The following is a 13,105-nucleotide window of genomic DNA, read 5'->3' on the forward strand; positions in this document are numbered from 1 at the left end:
TATTCTGCATCTTTATATTTGCAAAAATAATAATGTTTCAAAGTTTTGAAAACTTTTATGCGTTAATTATATGTAGCAGCAAAAAAGAAAACTCTGTAATATCATAGAAACAAGAGACAACGAAGGATTGTCATTGTTAGATTCGAATTCAGGAGGTGAAAATCATTAAGAATCGGCTCATCTCATAACGGAACCTGACGACATCTCATAACAGAACCTGACGACATCTCATAACGGAACCTGACGACATCTCATAACGGAACCTGACGACATCTCATAACGGAACCTGACGACATCTCATAACGGAACCTGACGACATCTCATAACGGAACCTGACGACATCTCATAACGGAACCCGACGACAGCTCATAACGGAACCCGACGACAGCTCATAACGGAACCCGACGACAGCTCATAACGGAACCTGACAACATCTCATAACAGAACCTGACAACAGCTCATAACGGAACCTGACAACATCTCATAACAGAACCTGACGACATCTCATAACGGAACCTGACGACCGCTCATAACGGAAGCTGACGACATCTCATAACGGAAGCTGACGACAGCTCATAACGGAACCTGGCGACAGCTCATAACGGAACCTGACAACATCTCATAACGGAACCTGACGAAAGCTCCTAACGGAACCTGACGAAAGCTCCTAACGGAACCTGACGACAGCTCATAACGGAACCTGACGACATCTCATAACGGAACCTGACGACATCTCATAACGGAACCTGACGACATCTCATAACGGAACCTGACGACATCTCATAACAGAATCTGACGACATCTCATAACAGAATCTGACAACATCTCATAACGGAACCTGACAACATCTCATAACGGAACCTGACAACATCTCATAACGGAACCTGACGACAGCTCATAACGGAACCTGACGACAGCTCATAACGGAACCTGACGACATCTCATAACGGAACCTGACGACAGCTCATAACGGAACCTGACAACATCTCCTAACGGAACCTGACAACATCTCCTAACGGAACCTGACGACAGCTCATAACGGAACCTGACGACAGCTCATAACGGAACCTGACGACAGCTCATAACGGAACCTGACGACATCTCATAACGGAACCTGACGACAGCTCATAACGGAACCTGACAACATCTCCTAACGGAACCTGACGACATCTCATAACAGAACCTGACGACATCTCATAACGGAACCTGACGACATCTCATAACAGAACCTGACGACATCTCATAACGGAACCTGACAACATCTCATAACGGAACCTGACAACTTTTGAAGCCGATAATGTCTGTAAAGCGCTGCGGAATTAATGGCGCTATATGAGTGAGTAAAATAAATAAAAACATGTAGAACAGTGTAACTAGTATGAAGGGTCATGGGGTTATTGTCCTACAAGAAACAGTATGGCACCTATGGGATTACACTAATTGGGAAGACATAATAAAGGGCTTCTGGGACCCCCATGACGAGCTGAGGACAGCCACCTTTTCATCCATGAAATGATAAATATCTGTACTGGAAACTGAGCCGTCACAGAGCTCCCACAGCCATGAATTGAGCTTATTAATTCAGAAGGACCCTAGTCTTCCACCAAATGGACAAATCCTTTAAGCCATGTTCATGGCAGTCTATGTAACCATGTGCACAGTCCCACACCAAGGCTATTTTTGCATTACATCTTACTGTATTATGTTGCAGGGAATCTGGGGGCTGCAGTGGGTCACATCCCTTTCAGCACCAGATGTATGAAGGGGAGGATTCGGGCCATGAGAATATTGATTACTCAGGTCGCCCTCCAGCTTTAGTCCAGGTCATTCACTTTGCATCAGCCGGTGGCTGTGCCGCTGCTTATAAAGCTTTGGACACTATACCGCTACAGTAGAGTGATATATAAATGCCGCAGATGATTGACAGGCGGCGTAAATCGTGGCTTAGCCCTATGCATTGGGTTAAGGAGGCATGAGCAATGAGGCGCAGTCTCCTCGTCCCGTCTCTGCCATGTGTTAGATACTAACGAGATTGTCACATTGTAGCGCGCAGGACGCAGATTCTGCATTTCTGCCTGAGGGGAGCAGCGGAGGGACGTGCAGCGCCGGCGCCTTTCATTACCCAATTATTTATCTCTTTACACCGGCCGGGGAGGAGAAGTCATTTTCTGCATGAGAAAACTTGTGTTTCTATTCTGCGGACCTTTACACGTACACCGCGATATCATTATTAGGAGATATCGCGCCGAAATTAACACGGTCAGATCATAAAGATGGAAAAGACCCTGAACCTCTGCCACCAGCCCCCTCCATTATTCAGATGCATGGAAAATAAAAATAAAAAAAAACACTGATCAGTAATAATGAAAGCTTCGAATCACCGTACAGCACCCAAGGCAGAGAAAAATGAGGGCGTGTATATTTATGCAACTGGAGGTATCGGACCGACGTGAAACTTCAGGGCTTTTCTATTATTGTCATTCCTTCAATGTCTGAGTAATTACAATGCATGACCCAAAGTAAATAATTAGGGGCGTGTATAATTATGCAATTTGCAGAATCGGGCTCATGTCATGACTTCGAATTATGCGGAGTGAGAACATTAAAAAAATTGCTAGAAAAGCATTGATGATATCTAATAAGTCACAATTAGGGCCCCGAATACAGCCGAAAAAGTAAAAATAAAATATATGAGGGGTGTGTATATTTATGTAAGAGTGTGAGAGTTTCAAGATGATGTGCAACGTCTGCGTTTTTATTGAGTAATGGTGAAAATTTTCTCTTTCCCCATCATTTAATGACGTCTGATAAGTAATAAATCACAAACCAGCCCTCAAAGTAAATAATAATTAGAGGGTATGAATTTTTATGCAACTAGAGAAAATTAATTGATTAATATGTGCTTACTTCCTATCATTTGATGATGGCTAATAAGTCTTAATTTAGTTTGAAGAATCACGATATGACCCTCAGTCAAATATTCGAGGGTGTGAATAATTATGCAATTTGGAGGTTTCAAATCGATTGTCTTTTTTTTTTTTTTTATTAATGGTGAATATATGCTCTCTTCCTATCGTTTGACGTTATCTAATAAGTCATAACTTACAGTGACGAATCACGACATAACCCTCAGTCAAATATTCGAGGGTGTGAATAATTATGCAATTGGGGGGCACAGATTTGATTGTGCTTTTTTTAATGAATGCTATGTGCTCACTTCCCATCGTTTGCTCATTTCCATGGAGTCTTGAATAGGTGAAACCCCCAAAACAGTTGTAAAAGTAAAAAATTAAAGGATGTGTATATTTATGCAATCGGGGGGGTTACAAACACGACATGCAATTCCAGTGCTTTTTAGATCATTGGTGATCGTGTTATGAAAATATTGTCACGTCTAGATGCAGCCGGGTGTTAAAATAATAATAATAATAAAAAAAAAAAAAAATGTAAAAATCAGGGATGCGTAAAAGAGGCCGAAATCCCATCGCAGGGAGGCGACGTCTCCGAGTGTCACCGGGCGGCAGGAGAGGAGAATTTTCCAATTCATTGTGACAGCGCTCAGAAAGGACAAGCGGATCCGAGAGTGGAAACATCTCTAAACTCAATATACATTAGGAGTTAAGAGCTCTGGAGCTGGTTGGGATGATGTGACTTTAAGCCTTAAAGGGGACATGTGATTATTTTCTTTATTTCCTGTGTGCAGAGCAGATATCAGTTATAGCCATTCTCCTTCCATCACTAATTTCCCTTCACCTCCCTGTAGTTACAATAAAGTCCCTTTAAGGAGCAGAATAAACTCACAGGGTCTCTTTAAGGATCAGATTAAACTTGGGGGTGTGGCTAAGCAGTTGTAACATTGTAACAAATGTATCACTCCACAGTTACATGTAAATAAACAATAAATCTTTCTCCCATTGGTGCAGGTTCCCCGGGGGAACTTCCCCCCTATTATTTGTTATATATTTTGGGGGATTTCATTAAATTCTATGAATCTCCATAAATTTCCTGACAATGGGTGGAAATCGTTGTAGCGCGCCGCCCCCCGCAGCCTTCAGTTTTCCAATAATCCCGGAGTTTCCTAACAAGATGTCAGCAGGAAATATTGGTTGTCAGTAATTTTATTTATAAAACTTCCAGTAAAACCTTATTTACAAGGTCTGCGAGCAGCGGCCACCAGATTTATAGAAATAAATTTGCAATAAAGGAAATAAAAGGTTATTAACAGCGAAGCTGAACCCGGCCAACCCCATAAAGCATCTCAGCCGGGATCGGACATCCATCAGGATTTTAAAGGGGCCTCAGCTGCCCCGATACTAAAAAGGATCCGTATAATGTATGGTCAGGAATAGTGACTTAGCGAGTGTATCTAAGCCCATCATAGCTGCCGACTCTGTGTATCCAAGTTATTATAAGTAATATGGCTGCCTAGCTATTATACCAAGACATTTATATGTGATACTGTCTGTTAAAGCAGAGTATCTAAGCATATCATGCGGGACACTGTTTCTTTGTCCACTGAACCTAAGCCTATCATGTGTTATCTGCTGAGATGCAGTATCTAAACTTATCTTGTGTGATACATTCTGCTGTATGGTGTCTCTAATCCTATCATATCTGATACTGACTGCTGAGCTGTGTATCTAATCATATCCAGTGTGATACTGTCTGCTGAGCCGTGTATCTAATCCTCTCCTGTGTGATACTGTCTGCTGAGCCGTGTATCTAATCCTGTCCTGTGTGATACTGACTGCTGAGCTGTGTATCTAATCCTATCCTGTGTGATACTGTCTGCTGAGCTGTGTATCTAATCCTATCCAGTGTGATACTGTCTGCTGAGCTGTGTATATAATCCTCTCCTGTGTGATACTGTCTGCTGAGCCGTGTATCTAATCCTATCCTGTGTGATACTGTCTGCTGAGCCGTGTATCTAATCCTCTCCTGTGTGATACTGTCTGCTGAGCCGTGTATCTAATCCTGTCCTGTGTGATACTGACTGCTGAGCTGTGTATCTAATCCTATCCTGTGTGATACTGACTGCTGAGCCGTGTATCTAATCCTCTCCTGTGTGATACTGTGTGCTGAGCCGTGTATCTAATCCTCTCCTGTGTGATACTGTCTGCTGAGCTGTGTATCTAATCCTCTCCTGTGTGATACTGTCTGCTGAGCCGTGTATCTAATCCTCTCCTGTGTGATACTGTCTGCTGAGCCGTGTATCTAATCCTATCCTGTGTGATACTGTCTGCTGAGCCGTGTATCTAATCCTCTCCTGTGTGATACTGTCTGCTGAGCCGTGTATCTAATCCTCTCCTGTGTGATACTGTCTGCTGAGCCGTGTATCTAATCCTATCCTGTGTGATACTGTCTGCTGAGCCGTGTATCTAATCCTATCCTGTGTGATACTGTCTGCTGAGCTGTGTATCTAATCCTATCCTGTGTGATACTGTCTGCTGAGCTGTGTATCTAATCCTCTGCTGTGTGATACTGTCTGCTGAGCTGTGTATCTAATCCTCTGCTGTGTGATACTGTCTGCTGAGCCGTGTATCTAATCCTCTCCTGTGTGATACTGTCTGCTGAGCCGTGTATCTAATCCTATCCTGTGTGATACTGTCTGCTGAGCCGTGTATCTAATCCTATCCTGTGTGATACTGTCTGCTGAGCTGTGTATCTAATCCTATCCTGTGTGATACTGTCTGCTGAGCCGTGTATCTAATCCTATCCTGTGTGATACTGTCTGCTGAGCCGTGTATCTAATCCTATCCTGTGTGATACTGTCTGCTGAGCTGTGTATCTAATCCTATCCTGTGTGATACTGTCTGCTGAGCCGTGTATCTAATCCTATCCTGTGTGATACTGTCTGCTGAGCTGTGTATCTAATCCTATCCTGTGTGATACTGTCTGCTGAGCTGTGTATCTAATCCTCTCCTGTGTGATACTGTTTGCTGAGCTGTGTATCTCATTTTTTGGATACTTGCAGTCTGAGCAGTGGGTGCAGGTATCCGGCTGATGGGATCGGTGAAGAAATACCACAATCTCCCATTTATTTCAAAGTTGCAGAACTTTTCATTACACTATTTCTATAAAATGTGATGAATCCTTCTTCAATATGTGGCCAGTGGGATTTGTTATGCATGAAGTGGACCTCTGTCTCCCACCAGGCAGCCCCCTGCGATTCCCCTTTAAGACCTCCAGATATGTGGACATTTCAGGGACAATGCACCTTGTTATTTCCTAGATACAAAAATAAATAACTAAATAAATGGAGGAAAAAAAGGATAAAACAAATCTGTCTCAGGAAAATAAAGGACATTTGGTCACAAAACAGTGAAGTCTGTGCAGTAATGGTGAAGAACGAGCAATCTGGAAGACAAAAACGTGAAGTGCGGAATACGCAGGGAATGACGTTACACGCCGCCGCCGCCATGCTTTCTTCCAATATTTCTGTGACATTGGAATATGGACAGACAAGGCGAGAGGGAAATTGTTATCTGTCTTCAGCTGCTGTTTGCCAACTTAGATGATGCCCAAAATGAAAACAACCCAAGGAAGCAGATTGTGTGAAAATATGGGGGAGCACATGGAGCAGGGACACGAGGAGCACGGGAAGCGCGTGGAGCAGGGACGCAGGGCCACGAGGAGTGTGTGTAGCAGGGATACAAGGGGCAGGGACACAGGGAGCAGGGACACGAGCAGCAGGGATGCAGGGACACAAGGAGCGCATGGAGCAGGGACACGAGCAGCAGGGACGCAGGGACACGAGGAGCAGGGACGCAGGGACACGAGGAGTGCGTGGAGCAGGGACACAAGGAGCAGGGACACAGGGAGCAGGGACACAGGGAGCACATGGAGCAGGGACACAAGCAGCAGGGATGCAGGGACACAAGGAGCACATGGAGCAGGGACATGAGCAGCAGGGACGCAGGGACACGAGGAGCAGGGACACGAGGAGCAGGGACGCAGGGACACGAGGAGCACAAGGAGCAGGGACACGAGGAGTGCGTGGAGCAGGGACACAAGGAACAGGGACACAGGGAGCAGGGACACAGGGAGCAGGGACACAGGGAGCAGGGACACAGGGAGCACATGGAGCAGGGACACAAGCAACAGGGATGCAGGGACACAAGCAGCAGGGATTCAGGGACACAAGGAGCACATGGAGCAGGGACACGAGCAGCAGGGATGCAGGGACACGAGGAGCAGGGACGCAGGGACACGAGGAGCATAAGGAGCAGGGACGCAGGGACACGAGGAGTGCGTGGAGCAGGGACACAAGGAGCACATGGAGCAGGGACACGAGCAGCAGGGATGCAGGGACACAAGCAGCAGGGATGCAGGGACACAAGGAGCACATGGAGCAGGGACACGAGCAGCAGGGACGCAGGGACACGAGCAGCAGGGATGCAGGGACAAGAGGAGCACATGGAGCAGGGCACGAGGAGCAGGGACGCAGGGACACGAGGAGCACAAGGAGCAGGGACACGAGGAGTGCGTGGAGCAGGGACACAAGGAGCAGGGACACAGGGAGCAGGGACACAGGGAGCACATGGAGCAGGGACACAAGCAACAGGGATGCAGGGACACAAGCAGCAGGGATTCAGGGACACAAGGAGCACATGGAGCAGGGACACGAGCAGCAGGGATGCAGGGACACGAGGAGCAGGGACGCAGGGACACGAGGAGCACATGGAGCAGGGACACAAGGAGCAGGGACACAAGGAATGCGTGGAGCAGGGACACAAGGAGCAGGGACGCAGGGAGACGAGGAGTGCGTGGAGCAGGGACAAGGGGAGCGCTTATAATAGAGACACGGGGAGGACGTGGAGCAGGGACACAGGGAGCGCGTGGAGCAGGGACACAGGGAGATGGAGATGGGTCACGAGGGGCACATGAAGGATAAGGACGCTGACACTTGGGGTGCAGCATAATGGGGCTGACACTTGGGGTACAGGATAATGAGTCACTTTCCCCTTTGTAATAGACATAAGCAAAAAAAAAAAAGAGCACATATAGAGTGAGGAAGTACTGGTAACAAAGGAGATCCACATAACTTAGGAGTGCTCACCTTGAGAGGTTGTGCCAGACGAGCACATCTCCACTAATTGATAAAACACGATGCAGCCCGTCTTGCATCCACAGCTGAGCTTGTCACAGAACAAAACCAAGTGGTAACTATAATGCATCCAAGTGTCGGTTGGGTAATTCCCAACTAAACTCCAAAATAGACCTGGTGCAAAGTGAGTGTTATAACTGCTAAAGCATATTCACACGGGCAACGTACAAACCAGAGGGACAAATACCTGAACCTAACAGATCCCTGTTCAGACTAGGAAAAGCTCTCCTCTGACCTTGGTCTGTCCCTGCCTGACCGTGGAGGTTGGCACCCCAAGACAATTCAATGGCGCCCACACTTGACGTGCACCCTGAATGTTCTTAGCAGCTACTAGTATCACTAAAGTAGCAGTTCCCTAAGGGATATAGGATCGCACACAAAGCAACTGTAACCAACAAACTGCAAAAAATAGAACGAATCGAACAAAGTCTATCACCAGCACGAAACACCAGCAGGAGAAGGTATTTAAAGCTGCACCCGAAAGGTGATAGGACAGACAAACAGAGTGAATGAAAAACACCTGTTACCCAAAACCGACAGGAATAAAGATAACAGAACTAAAGCACACAAAGAAAAGATGAATCTGCTGTGGCTCAGAGGGAAGAAACGCCGACCACAGAATCAAGGATTCGAATCCAGACACATGACAGTGACTAAAAACGTCTTCATTCAAAATCTCAGTGCACAACTCATTTCTGCCGCTTGGTGAAGGGGTCCTTGAGCTCAAAAACACATTGGGCACTGAGATTTTAAATCAAGAAGTTTTTTTATAACTTTGCACCAGGTCTGTTTTGGATTTAAGTTGGGAATTACCCCACAAACGCTTTAGATATATTTCCCCTTCACAAGGCTTTTGCCGTCACACTGCATCGGCTTCGCTGCTGGTAGATGACAGATCAGCATATGAGGCATGAGGCGCTGCATGTATGAGATACATGGTGACAGGCGCCTCGTGCCTCACACTCCACCACTGCTGATCCATGCACCCACTGCGGAGCCTCATACTATATCAGCTCATTCATATTAATAATCTGCTTAGCCAGAGAGACAATTTCATCAGCAGAGGATCAGGGCCGGCTCCACGACACGCCATATAGCAGACTGCGCCTCACACGGGACACAGACTTCTATATCATTTATCAGAGGCCGTCCTGCTCCAACCTTTACAGCTCAAGATATAGTGTCATACAGAACCTAAATGACATCTCTGGGCAGAGCCCAATTATCAGTATCACACTGTCCCCGAATATTACTGTGACTAAATATTAGCATTACACAGCGCCTAAATAATAGCGCCACACAGCACCTAAATATTACTGCAATACAATCCCAAAATATTAGTATCATGCAGTGCCGAGATATTAATATTGCCCAGTGTACACACAGTGCAACAATGAAATTATAACACCTGGAAGAAAATGTCGTGGAAAGAAGGAAATGCCAGGATGGAGACATCACTCATCTGCAAATGATGAAAAATGGAAACTAAATTATCACAACCTCTGGATTCTCCGGCCTCGGCTGCTGTCAATGGTCGTTTGAGGAAGGTTCTGCCACTGAAATCATTAGGATTCGCTTCCGGCAGCTCCTGTGTAATAACCGACCAATGACGTCCCTGATGTGCTGGATGAAGACAAGTCTGGAGATGCTGCCGCCGTGGGAGACAAGTCTGGAGATGCTGCAGCTGTGGGAGACAAGTCTGGAGATGCTGCAGCCGTGGGAGACAAGTCTGGAGATGCTGCAGCTGTGGGAGACAAGTCTGGAGATGCTGCCGCCGTGGGAGACAAGTCTGGAGATGCTGCAGCCGTGGGAGACAAGTCTGGAGATGCTGCAGCTGTGGGAGACAAGTCTGGAGATGCTGCAGCCGTGGGAGACAAGTTTGGAGATGCTGCAGCCGTGGGAGACAAGTCTGGAGATGCTGCCACCGCGGGAAGACAAGTCCGGAGATGCTGCCACCGCGGGAAGACAAGTCCGGAGATGCTGCCACCGCGGGAAGACAAATCCGGAGATGCTGCCACCGCGGGAAGACAAGTTCGGAGACATGTGAGGACCATGCGGCCTGTGAGTGTCATGTGAAAAACGTCTCCTGGGACACTGGAGAAATGGCCACATTGCTGATTCCACTGCCAAATCATGGTAACGCCGAGCTGTTATTGCACCTGGATTCTGGCCAGCATGTTGTCTTGCTTTGCACCATGATAACCTTGGAGAGCAGTGGTTTGAGGTTATGAAGAGGTCTCAACGAGGGAACATCACACCAGTCCTACTCCGGAGACCTGCCAGCAGCGGATCTTGATGATTTGTGGTCCCAAGTGCATTCAGTGGCAGAACCTTCCCCAGACGACCATTAATGACCTCAGTGATAGCAGCCGAGGCCGCAGGTGCTTGGATTTCTGCACGAGGTTCAGACTCCGGAATGGAGAAATCCAGATAGTGTGGAAATGTTGTTTCCATGTGTTCATCATTCTCAGATCAGTGACGTCGACATCATTCACTTTTTCTTCTCAGTTGAGGAATTTCAATCATATTATGCCAAATATTACTATCACATAGTGCACAAATATCAGTGTTACGCAGTGCCTAATAACAGTGGCATGCACTAACCAAACGAGGATCATACAGTGCGGAATTCTTAGTATCGTACATCGCCTACAGAATACCGCCATATAGATCCCAAACCGTGCACAAACGTACCTATCATACAGTGAGCACGTTAGGGTCATACAGGGCTAATATCAGCGCCTTATACAAGACCCAAATAGCGGGTACACATATGAAATACTCGGTCCACATCATCCAAATAATAGCATTACCATGCTGAAGTGACCCTGCCGAAATCTGAGCGTCACAAAGTACAGACTCACCAGTTCTGCTGATCCAGGGCAGCCGGACGGTAGAATCTGTGATCGGGTCCTGCTCAATATTCCATGTGCCGCCTCCGCTGACAGTTCAGACCTAGAAATTACATTATAAAGTTATAAAATCAAAAGGTGAGCAAAAAATGCCCAAATTCTAAAATGTGAAAAGGTCACGGTGAGTTTTTCATCCCACACCCTGCACAGTGTCAGGTGCAGGGCCGGTTACAAGAAGCGCTGATACAATGTAACGAGCCCTGTGCTGTGTCAGGTGAACAGAATCAGGACAAGATTTTATCCTCCATTCATCGACAGCAAGCACAGATAGTAAAGACTGGTAAAGAGTCAAGACGCAAAGTCTACTAGAAAGTGCAGAACTTTCCGTTATATAATAATGTAATAAATTGTAGAAACCGGAGAAATTCTGGAGAAACACTAAATACTTTGTGCTGCAAATCCCCATCATTGTCTCCATCTCTGCTGGCGGAGAATAGAATTCTTATTCACACACAGAGGCCTCAATCTGATCAGGCCCAGGTGACAGAGCTGCAGAGCTCGTTACAGTGTGTCAGGCCTGAAGTGTTACCGCTGCAGGGATCTCTGGCTAATTGCTGCTGCCGGAGGGAATGTCATTGCCCTGGGTTATAAAGGAAGAACATTACAATTAGTGGCAGCTACAACTCCCATCAGGTCCCGGGAGTATTCCCTCCGCTGCCCCAATCCAAACATACAGAATTACCCCCTTATCACAACTCAGGAGATAGATAATAGATAGATAATAGATAGATAATAGATAGATAATGGAGAGCTGACACCCCCAGTAGAGGATACGTTCCTCGGTATATTCATAGCTATGTCTGCAGGAGGAGCCCCGGGCTCCGGCAGGAGAGCTGCGGATGGTGCGGCAGATGGCACCGGCAGCCCCTCCTCACCTGCAATCAGCGGATACGGATCCCCGTCCTCCTCCCTAGTGTGTGCGGGTAATGGAGAGGGCAGCGGATGAGCCGGACCGGGCATGAACATTCAACGTCAGAGACAGAGAGACCTGGTGATGAGCGAGAAAATCCCTCCTCTCACAGCACAGGATGAAGGAGGAGAGGTGAGGATACAGAGGATGGAGGAGGAGAGGTGAGGATACAGAGGAGGGCACAGGAGGAGAGGTGAGGATACAGAGGAGGGCACAGGAAGAAAGGTGAGGATACAGAGGAGGGCACAGGAGGAGAGGTGGGGATACAGAGGATGGAGGAGGAGAGGTGAGGATAGAGAGGATGGAGGAGGAGAGGTGAGGATACAGAGGAGGGCACAGGAGGAGAGGTGAGGATACAGAGGAGGGCACAGGAGGAGAGGTGAGGATACAGAGGAGGGCACAGGAAGAAAGGTGAGGATACAGAGGAGGGCACAGGAGGAGAGGTGGGGATACAGAGGATGGAGGAGGAGAGGTGAGGATAGAGAGGATGGAGGAGGAGAGGTGAGGATACAGAGGATGGCACAGGAGGAGAGGTAAGGATACAAAGGAGGGCACAGGAGGAGAGGTGAGGATACAGAGGAGAGCACAGGAGGAGAGGTGAGGATACAGAGGAGGGCACAGGAGGAGAGGTGAGGATACAGAGGAGGGCACAGGAGGAGAGGTGAGGATAGAGAGGAGAGTACACAGGAAGAGAGGTGAGGATACAGAGGAGAGCACAGGAGGAAGTGAGGATACAGAGGAGGGCACAGGAGGAGAGGTGAGGATACAGAAGAAGGCACAGGAGGAAAGGTAAGGATACTAAGGAGGGCAAAGGAGGAAAGGTGAGGATACAGAGGAGGGCACAGCAGAAGAGGTGAGGATACACAGGAGGGCATAGGAGGAGAGGTAAGGATACAAAGGAGGGCACAGGAGGAGAGGTGAGGATACAGAGGACGGCACAGAAGGAGAGGTGATACAGAGGAGGGCACAGGGGGAGAGATGAGGTTACAGAGGGGGGCACAGGAGGAGAGGCGAGGATATAGAGGAGGGCACAAGAAGACAGGTGAGGATACAGAGGAGGGCACAGGAGGAGAGGTGAGGATATATATAGAGGAGAGCACAGTAAAATGGGTGAGGATACAGAGGAGGGCACAGGGGGAGAGGTGAGGAGATAGAGGAGGGCACAGGAAGACAGGT

The 13,105-nt window shown here is 47.5% G+C and overlaps 1 protein-coding gene across 1 annotated transcript in view; it reads right to left on the reverse strand.

The window, feature by feature from the left end:
* Positions 1–12,054, reverse strand: part of LOC141157597 (contactin-4-like) — a 278,609-nt gene extending 266,555 nt beyond the window's left edge. Inside the window, exons 1-2 of the mRNA XM_073645060.1 lie at positions 11,895–12,054; positions 10,972–11,062 (exon numbers count right to left, since the gene is read on the reverse strand). The gene's annotated coding sequence lies outside the window, so the exon portion shown is untranslated. The remainder of the gene's footprint in view (positions 1–10,971; positions 11,063–11,894) is intronic.
* Positions 12,055–13,105: the final 1,051 nt, after the last annotated feature.

Source organism: Phyllobates terribilis, unplaced genomic scaffold, assembly GCF_046119375.1.
Source record: "Phyllobates terribilis strain yellow unplaced genomic scaffold, ASM4611937v1 Scaffold_8__6_contigs__length_399053987, whole genome shotgun sequence".
Lineage (NCBI taxonomy): Eukaryota > Metazoa > Chordata > Amphibia > Anura > Dendrobatidae > Phyllobates > Phyllobates terribilis.